The sequence below is a fragment of the Sitophilus oryzae genome, unplaced genomic scaffold, assembly GCF_002938485.1.
Source record: "Sitophilus oryzae breed Bouriz unplaced genomic scaffold, Soryzae_2.0 scaffold_810_pilon_pilon, whole genome shotgun sequence".
Lineage (NCBI taxonomy): Eukaryota > Metazoa > Arthropoda > Insecta > Coleoptera > Curculionidae > Sitophilus > Sitophilus oryzae.
In genome coordinates this window covers 4,179,984-4,194,082 of record NW_022147429.1, presented here as the reverse complement: position 1 = coordinate 4,194,082, position 14,099 = coordinate 4,179,984, and the positions used below count along the sequence as shown (strand labels likewise).

Below are 14,099 nucleotides of genomic sequence, written 5' to 3'. Positions count from 1 at the left end.
ATATAAAAAAAGTTCTTTATCGTTAGACGTTTTCAATTATACAGGTAAAGTAACGATGATTCATTAGAATTTAAAAGCGCAATTTATTTACCAATATTAATAAGTATTACTTTATAAAGGTATTTAGGAAAAATTAAAAAACAACAAACAGAATGAACAATGGTTAGAAGATATGCGGTAAATCGTTGATAAGCTAATAAAGATACAGGGTGGCCCATAAGTGTGAGAAAGTTCAATATCATCGTTGCGTAGACGAAAATATGAAAAAAGTATTATATAAATATTTGCATGTTTTATTAAGGTGCATATACTAAAAATATTTTGTTGTATAAAGGGTGTCCCAAAGTAATGATAAAATCCTGGGCTTTTTTTTAAATCATAACTCCCTTTTTTCTGTACATAATTTGATTCAGCATAAAATTGTGCATATAGGTCACTATTTTTATTTGAAAAACTATGCGGTGTTACCATGCAATTTCTTATTTATTAAAATTTTTATTAATAATAGTAGGTATATCCGAAAATTGGTTAAAATCTGAGGTTAATTTATATTTGTTAATATCTAATGCTATACTATGTTAATACCCTGTACTTTACCAATATTTTCTTAACGCCAAAGAAAATAGAATACATTTGTGAAGAAAAACTCACATTATCTTATACCGGTCATTTTTTATTGCGTGGCTAACAATGAAATATTTAAAATGCTCTATTTCAATTTTTTAAATGCACATTTATAAACCATGCAACATTTATATAAGACGTTTGTTTACAAGACAATTTATGCTGAATAGCAGATATTAGCAGCTAATTTGACATGGTTCTCAAAAAAGACATTATGAAGTTTCATTTAAGTTAAAAACAATTACTTAGTTCAGCTGCGATATCCTTGATTTAGTTATGTATATAAAATATATTTCACAGGTACAATATAATTTTGATATTTTCAAATGGTTAGTACTATTTTTTTTTCATTTTATCTGTCAAAAACTGATATTATATGAGGAAAGTATACGTGCAGTATGGTCTAATTATAAAATGCACTATTTAATATTATTTTGAAAACACTAAGTGAGTAATTTATTCATTGTCGATACAAAAACAGTTATATATGCTTTTTTAGACTATTGCATATAAAATGTTATCACATAAGTGCTCTAAAGTGCATGGATTTCCAAAATATATTTTTATAACAAACCTTTCATGTTTTTAAATATATATTATAAAATATTTGATCATATATGATCAAAATAATTTTATTCGATATATTGAGTTTTGGCCAAATTTTTATAAGGGAGGGAACTACTGTGCGCCGGCACGCAGGAGTGGATGGGTCATATGGGAAAACGGGAAAATTTCCGGTGGGCCGGTAGGCCGGTCCCGATTAGAGCTCAAAAAAAACATTGATTTAGCAAAAATTAAATGGTTAATCTTCGTTAAGATTCTTAGTGACTGCCTAACTAACTAATCAATTATATCAATATAATCGTCAGTTGCTTTTAAACATAAACACCAATTTGTAAAAAAACTATTGTTAGATGTCTTTCTCTGAGACCCTTATAATTTTAATAAACATCTGTTTGTTGTTCCGTTTGAAATGTTTTATTATACAAGGCGAGTCTATAAGTGCACTTTATTTGTGCTGCTTTGTGCAAATATTTTCAGCGCTGGTAGATATGAATAAAAGAAACATAATATATTCTATTTACCGGCGTGTTTCAAATAAGTCCAAAATAACCGAGTTATTAAAGTATGAAATTTTTTTAAAAAATTGATTTATTTTAAAAAAAAATCAGTTTTTCATTTTTCTGTAACCTCAGAACACATTTATATCCACTGCCTAGGTATTGCCTAGGTTTTTTTCGTTTGAGTCATGGCATTATCATACAAGATGCCAAATGTAGAAACGAGTAAAAGTTACGTGATGAGAATTATACCAAAAATTAAAACACGTTTACACGACGAGGCCGCTGCTGTACCAGAAAAGAGAGAATTTCTTTCTACAATGTGTAAGAAAGTATATACCTGATAAGCTAAAAATAATGTATTTCACAGAGGATTGGGCCAGCTGAACTGAATGAATCAGGAAGTCTTAAAGTTTCTCAAAAGCGTAATTGAAAATCGTAGGATATTCAAGATCAAATTACCGTTATCGATAATGGAAATAAAACAGTAGAACTCTGTGAAACTCAGCTATTTTGTAGTAAAAATTTAGATGTCCGATCTAATATAGATCTTTATAAAAATTTTGATCGAGACAATTTCAATAATTTTAAAAAATCGGAGGCAAAAGAGATTTTTTCGCCCGAGCGAAAATCACCCTTACTTATATAGGGTGTCCCAGAAATAAGTGCAAGTATTTTAAGGGGGGTAGATTTGGTCAAAAGAAACATTTTTTCTCTTTACCGTTTTTCAAGTAAGTCCAAAATAACCGAGTTATTTTACTTTGAAAATTTAAACAAAAAATGCTTTTTTGCTTAAATTTTGGGAACCTCTGGATGTTTTCTGGATTTTCTTTCATGTAATTTCTTTCTTTCGTGTGTTCTACTGCTACCTATGTTGCCAAATTATCAAGAAATTATGTTTTTTAACTTAAAAATAAAAAAAATTCCAAAAGTTTTTTCAAAAAATTCCAAATTTTCGCAAAAAGAAAACTCATAGGCGTGTTTCTGAGGCCGAAATATAGATACTACCAGTTAAAATACTTGCACTTATTTCTGGGACACCCTGTATATTAATAAATAAAAAATGTTTCTTCGTTATGGTCATTTTGTTTTTGTGGATTCGGGCCGGTTGCCTGTTATTGCCTGCTGACACATGACCGCATGAAACAAAATGCAACAGGGACACTTTAGACAACTGATAAGAATCAAATGCTCAAATGGTAAAACCATGTCTCAAACCTATCGGCCTTCGAAAAAGCTAGCTGTGAGAGCACTGAAGTCAGAATTACTAAATTCCGCTTAAGGTGGGCTGGCCACGTATGCAGGATGCAAGAAAACCGCCTATCAAAATATCTTTTTTACGGTGAACTTGTAAACGCTAATATACAGTATGTTCCCGGATTGTCTTTGCAAGAGGAAAAACTTTTTTATTATTTTCATTTTGAGAAAAGTGCATTTTTCATTAATTAAATAAAGTTAATTATTAAACGTTAATTCCGTTTATATTTTTCCAAATTTCCATACCATTTTAGAGAAAATTAATAAAAACATGAGAATATGGTTGAATTTTTTCCTAAAAATAAAAATGCGTTTCTATTGTAATAAAATTTCGATTTTATTGTTTGATAGATGGTTATTATTAATTTTGATTAATGTCATATTTTTTGCTGTTGTTAAAGTATCATATTTTCTGGTAACTACTATCACCCTTTCCGTAGCATTGAACTAAATAAATGTTGTGCTTCTGTAACATTTTAAAACAGCAAAACATGACGTTAATTAAAATTATATAAACAGTCTATCAAAGAATGAAAACGAAATTATGTTTCCATAGAAACGCCTTTTGAATTTTAGGACTTTGAAAAAATTCAACCTTTATTTCATGTTTTTTTTAATTTTCTCTAAAACGGTATGGAAATTTGCAAAAGTATAAACGGGATTAGCCATTTTAGAACAAGCAAAATTTTTTTATGAAGAATGTATTTTCCTCGTAATGTCAATTATAAAAAAACTTTTCCCCTTGTAAAGACAATACATTGTTGGGGACATACTGTACAGGGTGAGTCAACGATAGAGTAAAGTCCATTATCTCATTTGTTTCGAGGTTTACAAAAAAATGTTACATACAAAAGTTATAGGGAAGATTAAGATACACATTTTAAAATTATTATAGAGTATACAGGGTGCTTCAAAAAAGTGTGGCGGATATAACATATGTTTTTTTAAAGGCAACACCCTATTTTTAGATTCTGCGTAAAATTCTATAACTTTTTTATATATAATGTTATATACCTAAAATTAATGGTTTTTGTAATATTTAAATTTGTTTATACAAATGTTAAATTGCAGTGTGGTAAAAAATTGACAGTTGTACCATTGTTTCTGAAGTTGGAATTCCAAAATTTGGTATGAAAGTTCTATAGAGATTAAAAAGAAGATATATGTTAATATATTTTAGTTAAATGCTACAGGGTGTTTAAAATATATTTATGAATTTCAACTACTTAAAATTTAAAAATCTCAAATTTTTTAAATGGTCCACCCTATATATTTTGATTTTTTCTGATAGATTTTGCAAAGCTCTTCAACTTTTATTAAGTATGTCATATACCTATTTTTAATAATTTGCGATTTATTCCAATTTTTTCTATTTTTACCCATATCTTTAATACAATTACGCTACAACATCATAGTTACCATGACAAAAAAAAAATAATTATTATCAAAATTTCCTATGTCTGTTAAGCAAGTTAAGAACAAAAAGTGAATTTTAGTTTAATTTGTATAAATGGTAGAGGTAGAGGTAATAGTTTCAGATTTTCCTAAAAATGGATTAGTCACTGTGACTGATATACACGAACAAGCCAAAATAAACATATTTTTTTGGTTCAGTACTATATATTATATAGTACTTTGCTAAGTACTATAAGAATATAGATGTAGATTATCTAGAAAACATTTTCATATTATATTATATTATAATATTTTCAGTGTGTAACGGGACGGTTTTGTGGCAGTAGTAATATTGGCTTTACGAAATGAATTATAAACCAGAATTACTACGAGAAAAAAAAATTTACTGTATGTCGGAGAAAATTTCAATATCAGTAGTCGTCAATAATTAGGTAATCTAGTTAGTATTACCCTAATCTGCGGCTATTCGGCCCGACGGAAAATCTAAATGTCATCTTTCATAATATAGAAATACACCAAGAAATTCACGACTACGATTTTAGTTTATTTGAGTAAAGTTAGTTAATTTTGACTAATAATAACAATTGTAACTAAATTATTAAACTACTTGTTAAAAATAAGTAATAAATATGTTTGTTTTGTCACGGCAACTATGATGTTATAGCGTAATTGTATTAAAAATTAGGGTAAAAATAGAAAAAATTGGAATAAATCGCAAACTATTAAAAATAGGTATATGACATACTTAATAAAAGTTGAAGAGCTTTGCAAAATCTATCAGAAAAAATGAAAATATATAGGGTGGACCATTTAAAAAATTTGAGATTTTTAAATTTTAAGTAGTTGAAATTCATAAATATATTTTAAACACCCTGTAGCATTTAACTAAAATATATTAACATATATCTTCTTTTTAATCTCTATAGAACTTTCATACCAAATTTTGGAATTCCAACTTCAGAAACAATGGTACAACTGTCAATTTTTTACCACACTGCAATTTAACATTTGTATAAACAAATTTAAATATTACAAAAACCATTAATTTTAGGTATATAACATTATATATAAAAAAGTTATAGAATTTTACGCAGAATCTAAAAATAGGGTGTTGTCTTTAAAAAAACATATGTTATATCCGCCACACTTTTTTGAAGCACCCTGTATACTCTATAATAATTTTAAAATGTGTATCTTAACCTTCCCTATAACTTTTGTATTCAACATTTTTTTGTAAACCTCGAAACAAATGAGATAATGGACTTTACTCTATCGTTGACTCACCCTGTACATATATAAGCAAAGGCATCTTATTCAAAAGTGTTCAATAGTGTCATTTGTCCAAAAGTGTCAAAGTTCTTCAATAAAAATAAAGTTATTGAGATGAATAAAAAAACGAATTAAAAAAATTAAATTATTTTTAATTTAGAAAGAGATACTAAAAGAAAAAAAAACTGCAAATTGCTTAAAAAATCATCAAAATCGGCCTACTAGAACGCAATATATTAAACTTTAGAATACATCAAAATTTTTAGGTGCCCGTTTTTCGTGCCGGTGAGTGTATAGTGTGGTATAGTGTATTTGCTCTATTGAATTTTTAAGCTTCGTTAAAATATTCAACAGGTCTCTCTTTTTTTACTACTTGATCTGACTGTGTAAATATTTATCAAATATTTAGTTACAGTCTAATCTCCTCCAATCACTATATCGTTGTTAGATAATAAGAATTTTTAATGTATGCCGGAATACTTAGACTGAAACTGAAACACACATATGACCATAATAAATTAATTTTCATAGATGATTACAGAAATAGCGTTATCGAAGATTTTTAATCAAATATAATTCTCTTCAGGCTTGTAATTATTAATATTTTTTATAAGCACCTAGATTTGTAATTTTTCAACTCTAAGGACAACTTCACTCTTTCAATAAATGGTTTATTTTTGAGAATATTCGGTAGGGAATGTAATTATCATTAATTAGATGATATAAATCATTTGAGTCGCCTAGTGGCGTAATTACAGAATTAAATTCGGCCACTGTCGGGTTTCTTTTAATTAGTTTAAACTGCCGCTGTTTGAAAGATGACGAGATTATACGGAAAGTTTGATGAAAAAAAATGTGCAACGTTTTTGCTTCGACGTAATTTCATCATCAATTATTTTCAATTTTCCGCTACTGTCTCGCCAACTTGCTGAATAATTAATAAAATTATTTACTCGCTTATTTATTTAGAATAATCCCTCAGGGAATATTTTTCAAAGAGAGGCAAAATGTTGGCAGAAAAGAGCGTTTTCTATGATTCTTTGAAGTGTATGTCTGAGTAAGGAACTTATTTATTTTACTCTGTTAAATTTGACTTTATAAATAAGTAGTAAGTTGTTTTTAATAGAAAATGTGTCTTTTGAAGGCAAACTTTATACTTGTAATTATGTATTACTGACATTTAATCATCTGATCGTCAAAGTTTTTTTCAATATTTAATCATCTTTAGGCGGAGTTGGATTTACACTTAAAGGTGATCGAATTTCGCCCAAATATTTTCCATGTCATTTTTTATTTGTTTCTTAATTTCGGAAAATAGTGAACCAGAGTTGTCTATACCGGGTGAGTCTCAAAAGTGGCTCACCCCTATAACTTTTTTATTTTTTCAGATTACAGAACGAGATTTGGTATGTTAGTATATGACATAAATTTGGATTGATTGACGTATTCAATTGTTTTCGTTCGGTCACTTCCTGTTTCACCGGAAATGACTACAACTTTTGATTTTTAAATGGCACCCTCGGTATTTTGTTACTTTATTCGATAGGAAATGACCCTCTGAATAGAATGACATATCATATGTCAACTGCTGACGCTTTCGAACATGGTTTATTTGAAACAGCAACATGCGGTTCATCACGACAATTTGACTCAAAATACCAAGTGTGTGGTATCAAATTATTCGTAAAAAATGCTTTTTCCAAATATGCTAATGAGGTTCCATTTGAAAAAATTGAGATATGATTAAAAATACGATTTGAGCATCTTTTAACTGGCCAGGATAAGACACTAAAAACACGAGACGATCAAATCTATTTTTTCAAGGCTCCTTGATTAAAAATTAGTGTTTTTAACACAGCCATGGCACTCTAGATTGAAATTTAAATTACAATTTTTTTAAGCGAAAATGTAAAGTATAGAATAAAGTAAAAAAAAAGAACGAGGGTGCTATTTAAAAATCAAAAGTTGTAGGCATTTCCTGGGAAACAGGAAGTGGCGGAAAACAATTGAATACATCAATCAATCATCCTAATTGATGTCATATACCAACATATCAAATCTTTTTTTTTATTTAAAAAACTAAAAAAAGTTATAAGGGTGAGCCACTTTTGAGTCGCACCTGATATGTATTTATTACTCATCTATAGTTCATACCAATTAAACTTTTAGTCACGTGATTACGCTTGACCGGCACAGCGTTGCCCACTTTTACAAATTTTCTTTTAATCAAAATATTTTAGAAAACAAAAATAAATTAATTATAAATATATAAACAGTTATTATTTACATCAACAAAACTCAACTTCTTAACAACACTTAAGGGACATAAAGGGCCATTACTATCGCTTTCCCGTTCAAAATATTCTAATAAGGTTACGATGAGTTTTTTGCATTGGCTATTAAGCTATCTTGCACACTTTACTCTAAAAGAGGTTCTAAAAAGATTAATATTCGACTGCAAGGTCTGCTAGTAAAAATTTTTAACGTTAAAGTATCACAACATAATTCATTTAATCCAAAATCTCGCAATAGAAAACTATAGTGTCAATGTCAGGAAATAAATAAATAAATGTGGCAACTTGACATTTTTACAGCAAAGCTACCTATCACCTGAATCCGCATCGGGAAATTTAAATTCCAGTACGGCGCCGAATATGTCCATGGTTGGCAACAATGAATTAAAAAAATCACGCCCTCGATTACGTAACTAAAAGTTTAACTGGTATCGCTTATACTTATTAGTTTGCCTGCAGATTACGACAGACGACATTCACAAATTTAATTGTGAATAAAGACAACAACTGTCATTTTTATTCATCTGTCACTGTCATGTATTTCCTTGCTAGACAGACTTTACTGCTCCCAGTGTGATATCATGACACAAAAAGACTCTGTATGATGGTGCATTTGCATCATTGATTGTAATGTTATAAATGCCTACAGTTCATTTTATAGTTGCTAGATCAATATAATCGGAATCCTTGATGATACAGGTATTCGCCATCTTTCTTTAGACCTTTGGTGTTTTAATCTAATATGTTGAAGACATTACCTGATGTCAGATCTTGAAAATAGGGATTATGATATGAAGTCTATATAAAATTCGAAAAATCGATGAACATAAAGATACTAAATCGAAATGTAATGAATTTGGGGTTTTATATGTATTTTAATAAGTCGGATAGAATTATTCCGCTACACCTATTTGTTTATTTATGAGCTGAATAAATTACGACTTGCTGAATTCTAAGTGGCGTTTGTAGTGAAGAAAATTAATCATTTAAATTTTAAAACGGGCTTTAATATACATAACTGCTCGTGAAATCGATCTATTTAGTAAAATAACAGGGTTATGTTAAAATCGCTCACGAATGCTTGACTGTAGGTCGAAGAAGAAAAAATTGAAAAGATGAAAGTCTTTTGCAGATCTTTGTTTATGTTCATTTTATACCTTTTATCCTTGGTTTTTTGTTTACTTTGAACTAAAAACGTATTTAAATGAACATTTCCAATGCTCTGTTGGCGCAAACATTATTATTTAGATCTCTTAATTCATAGTGTGTTGTTATGCGTTCTTCTTGCCAGGTGTCTGCCCATTGCCACTTGAGTGATTTGAGTCTGTGGATGACATCTATTACCTGGGTCTTTTGGCCCTAAAATTCACTCTATTCTTTTACGGTCTCTCTTGGTTATTCCCAGCATATTTCGTTTCATTGAATGTTGTGCGACCTGCAGTTTCCTTATAATGTCCGTTTTAAGTGTTCAGGTTTTGCATGCATAGGTTATGACTGGTAGTACATATTGGTCGAATGTTTTCTTCTTTAGATAGAGTGGCATTCTAGAATTAAATATGATTGAATTTCTTCCATAAGTATTCCATGCTAACTTAATTCTTCTGTTGATTTCTGGTAGTAGAGATCCCGAGCTATGTATTAGTTGTCCTAAATATATATATTCTTCTACTATTTTCTGTGTTGTGTTATTTATTAGAATGTCTTTTCTTTCCACTAGATCGTTGTGCATTACTTTAGTTTTTGCTAAATTCATTTTGAGAACCACATTATTGCTGGCTATAGGCTGTATTTAGTTCATTAATTTGTGCTTGTAGTTTTTCAGGACTATTGGCAATTAGGACTATGTCATCAGCGAATCTTAGATGGTCAAGATATTCTCGATCTATCCTTAATCCTTTGTTGGTCCAGTCGAGTTGACAGAAGATTTCTTCTAGTATTGTTGTAAACAACTTTGGGGATATTGCATCTCCCAGTCGTACTCCGTTGCTAGTTGGGAACTTTGGCGTTCCCTGGGATTGTTTTATATATCAAGCGATAAATAATATAAGCGATAATAAGCGTTAATAATGAGTTTTAAATATTTATTGCCATGTTCTCCTCATCGCTCTTACAGTCTAAGAAGAATCTAAACCATTATAAACGCAGTTAAAACATCAAAAATAAGAAGTTAAATAAATTGGAACGCTGCGGTCATATTTTCTTTGTTCTAGAATCAATAAAACAAGATCGCGACGTAGAGCAAGAATTGCGATATTTCGTATATCGCGAGACCCGCGTCTCTGTGCTCCGAAAAGGACGACCAGCGATCCCAAATATCACCCAAAACTACATAAAATATCGATTTACTTGGCCGGACTGCTGCCCGATCTGCCCGGAATAGCTTGGAAATTATTTTTATATGCCGGTCCAGAGCGATGAGAAAACTAAGGGCTTCCGAATGACCTTTCTAACAGCACATCATCGGATTCTTGCTTTGTCTTTTAGTTTTAGTAAGAAACTAAGACATCTCGAATGCCAATTCAGTATTTTTATTACTCACAGTAAAGCTAAAGAGAGTAATCAGTCGTAAATCTATACAATATATTTTTTAGCCTTTCTTAAAAAAATTATTAAAAATACAAGAACTGTCCTGAAATCAAAACTAAATATATTATGTATTTACGTTAGATGGTCTGCAGCATGACTCTCTGCTATAAATATCGTAATCTTAAATATTACAGGATGTTCAAAATTCTACGCCAAACTTTCTAAAATATAAATAAATAATAATAATTTTCTTCAGTAATTGGAGAATTAAAACATGAACATTTTTTGTATTTAGATTATTTCGAAATTTTTAACGGTTTCGCAGGTATTCGTTAACTTTTAAATAATTTTTTATTAAACTTTTATCAAAGCTACTCAATTATTTTTCTCTTGTATTTTACCGTTCAAAGGGTCATATGAAATAATACCGCGAGTATCTGACCGTTAAAAATTTTGAAATACTCTAAATACAAAAAATGTTCATTTTTTAATTCTTCTTCTATTAAAAGAATAATATACAGGGTGTTCCATTTAAAATAACGAAGAAAAATTATTTTATATTTTAGAAAGTTTGGCGTAGCATTTTGAACACCCTGTATGATTTAAGATTACGATATTTATAGCAAAGTAAGTACAGATTAAAGTAAATACCTAATATACTTTTGATTTCTCAGGACAGTTCTTGTATTTTTAATATTTTTTTAAAAAAAGGCTGAAAAAACTATTTTTTGAAACTATCAAAACTTATTTAAAAATATCTTAAGATTATGTAAAGTGATCAGAAAGGAAGCCAAAAAATGTAATGATATACAGGATGTTCTATTTAAAAAATCATCCTGATCCGCTCGCACTTTTAGGAGTCACCCTGTAGAGGTTAAATTATTTTCCTGAAATACATCCTAATACACACTAGGTTTGCACTTAAATAAAATTGCTAAGTTTTTTTTTATTTTAGCAGCTACAGATGCCTGACGCACTATTGCCGGAGCCCGTAGGTCTATTGTGTCCCCTTTCTTGAGTTATAACTCATCATACAGTCTCAGGGATTTCACTAAAGTCTGTATCTGAGACGGTTTTTGAGAGATTAGTTCTCCATCTCCGATATCAGTCGTACCAAAGTTTATGGTACAAATGGTTGTCGTTTTGGTACACTTAGTGATGAGGTGTTCTTGTGTGTTTCCAACTTTCCCCATAGAATATGCATTCGCCGTTGTTTCTTAGCTTCAATCTATTGAGGGTTTTCATCGAGGAGACATTATCCTGTTAAAAATCCCGTGACAGTCCGAAGATTGTTCTTACCGTTGATTGAAAGAATTGCGAAGATTCGCAACCTAATGGGTGAATTCGTGACAAGGCTGATTTGATTTCCCCTTATGTCTCAAGTGACGTACGGTGGAGCCTCTGCGGCTAACGCATAAAACACTCATTTTCTCTAATTCGGCTATCGAAGGCATATCGAAGACGGTGAGGAACTGAAAGCAACAGTGTTACCAAATTAAAATGTGTAATATCTGTAATACGTTTTGCTGTGCTACGGTATATACAGTAATCTTTATCCGCTGCGCTGTAAACGACTATCAGCGCGCAGCGGCGTAGAGCTAAACTAAATCTCGAAATTCTCTGAGAGGCTGGCGCTAACGCCAGCTACATCTCGGATCTCGGGCAGGTTTTATGCCACGAAATTGGCCATTAGGTTGCGCATCTTATTTCTTCAATCAACGTTCTTACTTAAATCAAGGAAAATCTTTGATTTTTTTGACATTACCCATATAATTTTACATATAAAACAACGATTAACGCGATCTTCATTTCAAACCCATCGCTGACGCCGTTTTTTTTCGATCATATTGTACTTTTATGTTATATGACATTTAACTTCATGTAGTTTCTCGTTTTACTTGACACTTTTGAATTTTATTTGAATTTTTGCTGAATTTGTTGAGCTTTTCTGAGGTTATTTTTGTTATTTCTTGACTAAAGTCAATGACTAAAGAATATAAGGACATGTAACGCCCATGTACGGGCTGCAGCAGAATGTAAAAAGACAAATTATTCTCTTGACCATTAAAAAACTACTCAATTATCAGTAATTAGGTATAGTTGTTTTTTTTTACTATAAGGTAACGGTCCTCTGCCGGAAACACTGCGACCTGTGAGGCCTATTGTGTTTGGTTTGGGGGTTGGAATCTTTGGTGTTACAACAGAAAAATAAAACACTAAATCACCACAATACACCAAAACATATTTACTTGTACGTCACTGGACGCGCGTTTCGCTAACCATGTTAGCATCATCAGCAGATGATTAAAACTAAAATCCTAGTTTTAATACAAAAATATTAAGTGTGGCATATTGTTGTACTCAGGAGACCGAATTCTTTCAAAAAATGAAATTAAAAATGCAAACCCGTATTTAAAAAAATTAAGTTTGGTTAGGTTAGGATCTCACAAATTAGCGGCTAATTTGAGAATCTGAAAACTCTGTTAGATAGCCGTGATAAAGTGGCTATGAGTATGTGCAATTAGTTTTTGGATTTTCAAAAAAATAAAATTCGTTTTCCGTTTTTTCCAAATAATCCCAAAAAAATAATTTCCAAAATCCGTTTTTTCCAAATAAAGGTTGATTCTCATTATACCTTTTGTTTCCATTCCATATCCATTCCATATCCATTCCATATCCATTCCATATCCATTCCATATCCATTCCATATCCATTCCATATCCATTCCATATCCATTCCATATCCATTCCATATCCATTCCATATCCATTCCATATCCATTCCATATCCATTCCATATCCATTCCATATCCATTCCATATCCATTCCATATCCATTCCATATCCATTCCATATCCATTCCATATCCATTCCATATCCATTCCATATCCATTCCATATCCATTCCATATCCATTCCATATCCATTCCATATCCATTTCCATATCCATTCCATATCCATTCCATATCCATTCCATATCCATTCCATATCCATTCCATATCCATTCCATATCCATTCCATATATCCATTCCATTCCATAATATCCATTCATATTTCCATATCCATTCCATATCCATTCCATATCCATTCCATATCCATTCCATATCCATTCCATATCCATTCCATATCCATTCCATATCCATTCCATATCCATTCCATATCCATTCCATATCCATTCCATATCCATTCCATATCCATTCCATATCCATTCCATATCCATTCCATATCCATTCCATATCCATTCCATATCCATTCCATATCCATTCCATATCCATTCCATATCCATTCCATATCCATTCCATATCCATTTCATATCCATTCCATATCCATTCCATATCCATTCCATATCCATTCCATATCCATTCCATATCCATTCCGTATCCATTCCGTATCCATTCCATATTTTTTATTGTATTGACGCTATACGTAAGCTTCCGTTCAGTATCAGTTCCATACTTTTGATTGTACAATTTATATCATTACGAAAGTTTTATTTTAAAAATTTCTATCTTTTGAAAAAGGTAACAGATTTTAAGAGGCGAGAGAATAAATAATTATAAGTAAAATTTTAACAGAGCTGGTAATGTAAGACCTTGACAAAGCTGTTTCCGATACGCTTCAATCCGTCCGCCAAAAAAATGTATGGAAGGAACGGA

The 14,099-nt window shown here is 30.7% G+C and overlaps 2 protein-coding genes across 3 annotated transcripts in view; one reads left to right on the top strand and one right to left on the bottom strand.

Moving 5' to 3' along the window:
* LOC115889104 (WD repeat, SAM and U-box domain-containing protein 1-like) overlaps positions 1–14,099 on the top strand; it is a 91,087-nt gene that overhangs the window by 27,221 nt on the left and 49,767 nt on the right. The window lies entirely within an intron of this gene.
* LOC115889089 overlaps positions 1–14,099 on the bottom strand; it is a 34,851-nt gene that overhangs the window by 1,018 nt on the left and 19,734 nt on the right. The gene's annotated exons all lie outside the window — the stretch shown is intronic.